At 46.6% G+C, this 7,442-nt stretch overlaps 1 long non-coding RNA gene across 1 annotated transcript in view; it reads left to right on the top strand.

Moving 5' to 3' along the window:
• LOC113933166 overlaps positions 1-5,947 on the top strand; it is a 544,895-nt gene extending 538,948 nt beyond the window's left edge. Inside the window, exon 5 of the long non-coding RNA XR_003523258.1 lies at positions 5,251-5,947. This is a non-coding gene — a long non-coding RNA (uncharacterized LOC113933166). The remainder of the gene's footprint in view (positions 1-5,250) is intronic.
• The last annotated feature ends 1,495 nt before the right edge of the window (positions 5,948-7,442 follow it).

Consider the following 7,442-nt stretch of genomic DNA (forward strand, 5'->3'; position numbering starts at 1 on the left):
ATTAGAATTTCTGTGCATTTTACATTTTTATCTCATGCTTTCCAATGCCCCCCCCTTTTTTGCATGTGCATTGTCATTAGGAGGGTATACAGTTCACCATAGAATTTATATATAATTATTTACATAATGGGGTGCCCATTTGCCTTTTTTTTAAAGGATGCATCCATGATCAAAAGTGTTCAGAGACTCTTGGCTCAGCTGCTTTAAGCCTTTGGAGGCAAAAAGAGGCTGTAAATTTCTATTCAGGCTCTCTTTTCCTTCCCACAATTGAGCAGATCATGTGCACCAACTACACAGAGCATCAAATACATGTGATGAAGTGTAACACACGCTCCGTGTCCCTGTGGTATCTCCAATAGGATGCAGGAGACAGTGGGACACTTAGAAGGGGCTTAATGCATGTTTTGGACTAAAAGGTGGAGGGTGGGACTTAACTGATGGTTAAGGAGTTATTGGGTGGACAGAGAATGGGAAGGTGTTGTAGGCAATAGAAAGAGTTTGAGCAAAAATATGGAAAGAATGGTATTCCATTTGTGGTTGCGAGAACTCGGGGGGTGAGAGTGGAGAGAATGTTGTGGACAGCGGATGACTTGGCCCCCAGTGGGAGGAAAACAAAGGAGGAAAGGTGCTCTGTCCTAGAATAGTGCCTGGAACGCAGCAGGTGCTCCATGCATATATTTTGAATGAATGAGGCAAAGGGTGCATTAAAGACGATCTTGAGCGCCAGGATAAGGATATGAGATTTAACTGTAGGCCATGAGAAGGCATGATAATAACACTGGTTAACATTTATTATCTTAAGTAGTTTTGAGAATAGATTAAACTGCTCAGATCTTCACTTTGGGAAAATAGGCATATATTGTGATTGGATAGAAAGGCATTGAAGTCCAACACGGCGTCTGCTCCAATGGAGTTTAAATTCTGTTGGTGGAGACACGTTGAAGAAACATAAATACACAGAAAAATAAGTACAGTGCTAGGAAGCAGAAAGCCAGGTAGTATGAGATCAAATAATGATGCTTTGGAATCAACCAGGCAAAGGGAGAGGAAAAGAGCATTTCGGGCAGAGGGACAAGCCCGTGCACACACCCCAAGTTGAGAAGGGGTTGGCACACTGGAGAAAGTAAACAAAACAGAACAAAACAACAACAAAACTAATGTGACTGGAGCATCATGAATCATATGGAGAGAGTGGCCCAAGGTGAGCCTGGAAACAGACAGGAGCTAGGCCAGGCCAGGAGGGACAGCTTAAGGATATTTAACAGATTTTATTTATTTATCTGAGAGAGAGCGTGAGTGAGAGAGAGTACAAGTGGGGGGAGGGGCAGAGGGAGAGGGAGGAGCAGATTCCCCACTGAGCATGGAGCCTGATGCAGGACTCCATCCCAGGACCCTGGGATCACGACCTGAGCTGGAGGCAGACATTTAACTGACTGAGCCACCCAGGCGCTCAATTTCTGTCCTTTTAAGACAAAAACACTCTAAGATCAGCCAAATCATGCAATTCAACGTAATATATAAAAGTGCTTCAGAAGTGAAAAACAGCCCTCATTCATCCATGCATTCATCGGACATTTTTTTTCCAGACTTTTTTTTTTTAAGATTTTATTTATTTATTTGACAGAGAGAGACACAGCGAGAGAGGGTACACAAGCAGCGGGAGTGGGAGAGGGAGAAGCAGGCTTCCTGTGGAGCAGGGAGCCTGATGCGGGGCTCAATCCCAGGACCCTGGGATCATGACCTAAGCCGAAGGCAGACGCCTAACGACTGAGCCACCCAGGCGCCCCCAGACTTTTTTTTTGAGGTCCACTGCACACCAGGCACCAGGTCATCAAAGATCGAACAAACAAACACAGGCACAGACTTCATCTCCATGCAAACTATAGAGTACCGGGGCGTCTGGGTGGCTCAGTCAACTGTTAAGTATCTTCCTTCGGCTCAGGTCGTGATCCCAGGGTCCAAGCCATACCTGCTCCTGCATTGGGCTCCCTGCTCAGTGGGAAGCCTGCTTCTCCCTCTCCCACTCCCCCTGCTTGTGTTCCCTCTCTCGCTGTGTCTCTCTCTGTCAAATAAGTAAATAAAATCTTAAAAAAAAAACAACTGTAGAGTACCTACAGAGACAGGTAGTGAACAGTTAGCACACAAGTAAGTGCAAAATGTGATGAGAGGAAGGAAAATAATAACTAATAAGATGAACACATAATAATCTTAGCACTTCCTGGGTGTCCTGCACTGAAACTGATTTAATTCTCACAACAACCTTGTGAAATTGATACTATTATTGTGTGGGTCAGAATCCTGGCCGGAAGCCGATGGCACACTCCAAGGGGAAATTGAGTCCAGCTCAGTAAGGGGATATTTACAAGGTGCGGGCAGGGCTACCAGCAGCGGATGGGAAGCACCTGAGGTCAGCAACATTGGGGAACTGCGACCACCACTGGTGCTGAAGGAGCACAATGTGGGGAGTGGGGAGCAGTTCCTAGAAGTTAGGACCCTGAGGTCCTAATTGGGAGCCCTAGGAAGAGGAATGGAGCCACCACTCACCAGGCAGTGAGCTGGGTGAATAAATGGCCTGATCTCTCATTGACTGAATCCAGCCAGAGGATGTGAGAAAACCATTGATCAGCCCAATGCAGCCTAGAGGAAGGTGGGAAAGGAGAACAAATAGAGAATATCCACTACCATCGTTCCCTTATTTGCAAATGGGGAAGATAAGGCACAGAGAGAGGGAAAAACAGTTTCCAGGTAAAGGATAATCAAAAGGCAACCTTTTGATATCGTGTGATCCAGGAAGGCTTCTCTAAGGAGGTGACCCATACCGTGAGTCAGGACCAGGGGACGAGAGAATATTCCAAAGAAGATTTGCTCGAGTCAAGATCCTAAGTCAGGAAAGCTCCAGGTGTGTTGGAGGATCGGAAGGAAGATCAGATTAGAGTGGCTGCAGTGTTTGGGTAAGGGGGAGAGAGATATTGTTCCAAAGAAAGCGTTTATTCTTGCTACAAGCCAAGTCGGCTCCCAAGGAGCTTGGCTAGAAGGTCCCTCAGGGCTTGGCTCTCTCATCGGGATTCACAGAGGGCCTGCTGTGGACACCAGGCTGGTTTCTCCTCATTGGGTCACCCCAGTGGTGTGTGGTGACCTAAGAGTGCCCGCTTCTCAGCTGGAGGTTCTTGGCAGGATGCCCAGGCCGGATGAACCGGCTGAGCTTGGCTCCAGGCCGGGAGGACCCTGCAACTCGGCAGTCAATCCACTGAGTGATGAGCACTGCCTAATGGTGCAGGATGTGTTTAACATGCAATCCAGGTGCCGGGCCCTATTGTACATGCAGTACCATGAGAGAGGCTCCATCCTTGGCCGAACAGACTCCCGTATCCACAAGGGCACCACTTATAGTCTGATTGCCCTGAAATTGACTTTGGAGGGAGCAGAAATGAGCAGATGGAAGGGAGGTGGAGGGTACCTCTGCTCTGGGCTCCAGGCGACTGCCCTAGGTCTCAGTCACTGCTGTCCCGCACCCCTGTTCCCGCAAGGCGCAAGGCACACTTCTGGGGGAAAACAAAATCTTCCACCTGTGTTTGCATGCTGGAATCCAGGTGTGGGCATTATATAATTTATGTGTTTATTTTAATAACTTTTATCCAGGTATGCATGTATGTATCCATCCATCTATCTACCTATCTGTCTATCTTTCTATCACAATTAAATAGGCTAACATTTACATCATTCAAGGAATGCTTACAAGCACATTAACTTGTTTCATCCTCGCAAAAACCCTGGGAAGTAGGAACTATAATAATGCCTCTTTTAAGATGGTGATATTGAGGCCCAGAGGGTTTGTGTAATTTGCCCAATGTCATTGCCCAGTGAGTAAGTACGAGAGTGGAGATTTGAACCCAGGAAGACAGGCTCCAGGGAAGGCTGAGAGAATAGTAGGGACCACCTTCTTATCTTCCACCTTAGATTCAAAATCATTGTCACCGTGCAGTTCTGCTCTTTCTCATTCTCTCTCTCTACACACACACATATGCACACACACACGCACGCACACATGTTTTCCTAAACTATTTGAAAGTAAATTGCATATTTCATGATTCTTTATCTCTAATACTTCAGCATGCATCTTCTATGCATGCATCACATACTCTCCTAGAATACTATTTATTTTTCCCCAGCTTTATTGAGATGTAATTGACATGTAACATTGAATAAGTTTAAGGTGTATAATGTGATGATTTGATATATGTATATATTGTGAAATATCACAGTAAGTGCATCCATCACCTCACACAGTTACAGTTGTATGTGTGGATGATGAGAACTTTTAAGATTTACTCTCTTAGCAACTTTAAAATATGTAATACAATATTACTAACTACAGTCACCATGCTTTACCTGACATGCCCAGGACTCATTTATTTATAACTGGAAGATTGTATCTTTTAACCCCTCTCGCCCATTTCCCCACCCACCACCACTGGCAACCACCAATCTCTTCTGTTTCTAGGAGTCCAGTTATTTCAAATTCCACCTATAGGTGAGATCATACAGTATTTGTCTTTCTCTGTCTGATTTATTCCACTTAGCCCACTGCCCTGAAGATTCATCTGTGTCTCTGTTAGAAATAACAGAAATTCCTTCTGTTTTATGGCTGAGTAGTAGTCCATTGTGTATGTACACCCCATCTTCTTTATCCAGTCATCCATCCATGGACACTCAGGTTGTTTGCAGGTCTTGCCTCTTGTGAATAATGCCCCATTGAATATGGGGGTGCAGATATGTCTTTGAGGTAGTGATTTCATTTCCTTTCGTTATTTACCCAGAAGTGCAATTGCCGGATCCTATAGTAGCTCCATTTTTATTTTTGTGAGGACCCTCCGTACCATCTTCCACACTGGACGCACCAGCTTGCATCCCCACCAGCAATGCACAAGGGTTCCTCTTTCTCCATCTTCTTGCCCGCACTTGTTATCTCTTGTCTTTCTGATAATTGTCATCCTAATCTGTATGAGGTGATTACTCGTGGTGGTTTTGATTTGCATTTCCCTGATGATGAGTGATGTTGTGTTGCTTTTCTTGTATCTGTTGGCCATTTGAATATCTTCTTTGGAAAAATGTCTGTTCAGATCTTTTGCCTATTTTTAATTGAATTATTTAGGCTTTTTTTTTTCTTTTTTACACTACTGAGTTGTATGAGCTTGTGTTCTCAAACCTTGCTGACTACAGATAGCACACTGTTTTGTGATTTCTTTTTAGCTGATGGCCGGTTAAGCCCTCAGGGAAAGATGGACCTTGAGGTGTTTGGGGCCAGTAGAGCGGACTGAAGAGGTCTGGACAAGAGAGTCCCTTGTAAGAGACAAGAAGGAAGTAAAATCCAGTTTTACTGAAGGTGAACCATCTCCAGCTGAGTGATTCTGCACTTCTCACCCTGATTATCCAAACCTGCAATGCATGAAGATAAATTTCAATCCTCTTTCTCTTTCCCCGCCTGAAAAATTCAGCTCCCTCTGCCAGCTCTGCATCAGGATGCCCACAAACATCAGTCAATCCTCTCCCTCGGTTGGTTCATCTAGAAATTTCTCTGTTGCTGCTGCAAGGCCACTCAGAGCAGACTCTGTTTCCTTCCCTCAGCATCTTTCACATTTCCTCAGCCATAGTGGAATATTTTTCAAGTCCTGTTGGCTGTTTTGTTTGTTTGTTTTCCCCTGCCTCGAGCCCATCTCCTTGTTCCTGATTGGTGGCAGGAAAGCCAGTCTTTCTGACAGCTGGATAGACCTAAATAGATCACAGCCCATAATGGGGCCCTACGATAAATAGCCGTATTGCTGAGTGATGGCCCCTCAGAGTGAGTTATAAAGCCCGCTAATGTATTAGCATGGCACATTTGTACACTGTAACTTCTGTCCAGTGTGTTGTGTTCCACGGGGAGCATCCTGAGCCCAAATCTGGCATTTTGCAAAGTCCAACAAGAGTTATTTGTTGGACTTTGCGCCTGGGTGGCTCAGTCGTTAAGTGTCTGCCTTTGGCTCGGGTCATGATCCCAGGGTCCTGGGATCGAGCCCCGCGTCGGGCTTCCTGCTCCGCGGGAAGCCTGCTTCTCCCTCTCTCGCTCCCCCTGCTTGTGTTCCTGCTCTCACTGTCTCTCTCTCTCTCTGTTAAATAAATGAATAAAATCTTAAAAAAAAAAGAGTTATTTGTGCAGAGTTTTAACAAAAGCTGCTTTTGGAGGTCCGCACGGGGCAGGGGTCTTTGCAGGTGGTAACAGTTGCATTAGCAAGAGTAGCTCCTGTTTATTGAGCTCTTACTTACTGAGCACAGACACCGTGCTAAGTAGTTTACATGCGTGTCTCATTTAATCTTTGCAACGGGGCTCTGAGATCTAGGTACTGCAATTATTTCTAGTTTCACAAATAAGAAAATGGAGTTCACAGAGGGGAAGTCCTCTGCCCTACCCCCCAGAGTTTCGGATCCAGTATGTCTGCGGTAGGACCTGAAAATTTGCATTTCTAACAGGTTTCCAAGTGATGCCGCTTTGCTGGCCTGGGGCCACACTGAGAACCGCTGAGTTTTTGAGCAGCTGCTCTTGTGCCCGTGTTTCACCCGTTCACCTAGGTGGGTCCTCGCCACAGTTGAGCCAGTAAGTTTCATTACTGTCATGGAAGGTCTGAGGGCCAGAAGAGGGAAGTGGCGTGCCCAGAAGCACACAGGTGTGCCTGACCTCACAGCCCCTCCTGCACACACTGATCTGCAGTGACCTTTTGAAGCCGCTTTCCCGACAGGGATTTTAAAAGCAGCGTGTCAAACAGAGAATCCGGGGAGGGTCTCTCTTTGCAATCCTGAGGTCACTGCAAGGAGCCTGAGCAAAGCCTCACAGAGTCCCTTACGAGGCCTCTTACTCTGCCCTGGATATTTTTCCAAACAGAGCTTGGGAGGACATTCTCGGACACACACTTCTGTCGGTGTATGTGTGGTCCCTGACTCCCTGTGCCCCACGCTCAGGAAGGATAACCCTGTCCCTTCTCAGCGCCGCAAACGGCCCTCTGGTGGACCAAAAGTGTTAATGCAATTTCCGCAAGGTTTAGGATGGGAAGCACAGGGCGTTAGAACCCACGGGCGTCAAGAGTCTCACTCCTGGCTGTGCACGGGAGGGAGGCGAAAATGGCCAACGGTCAGCCCCAGCGTCAGAGCTGCTCATGCAGTTGGGCTGGGGGGGCATCTAGCATCCCAGACATCCTGTCGTGCAAAGGCATTCCAGGTGAATTCTGAGATCAGCCAGGGCTAAGAGCTGCTGGAGCATGAATCAGAATCCCCCTGGAGAGCTGGTTAAAACACACATCTCAAAGCTCCACCCCCCGAGATTCCAATTCAGTGGGTCTGGGGAGGAGCAACAGAATTTGCATTTCTAACAGTGTGCTGGATGAGGCTGATCCCGCCTTCCAGAGCCACAC

Source organism: Zalophus californianus, chromosome 10 (assembly GCF_009762305.2).
Source record: "Zalophus californianus isolate mZalCal1 chromosome 10, mZalCal1.pri.v2, whole genome shotgun sequence".
Classification (NCBI taxonomy): domain Eukaryota; kingdom Metazoa; phylum Chordata; class Mammalia; order Carnivora; family Otariidae; genus Zalophus; species Zalophus californianus.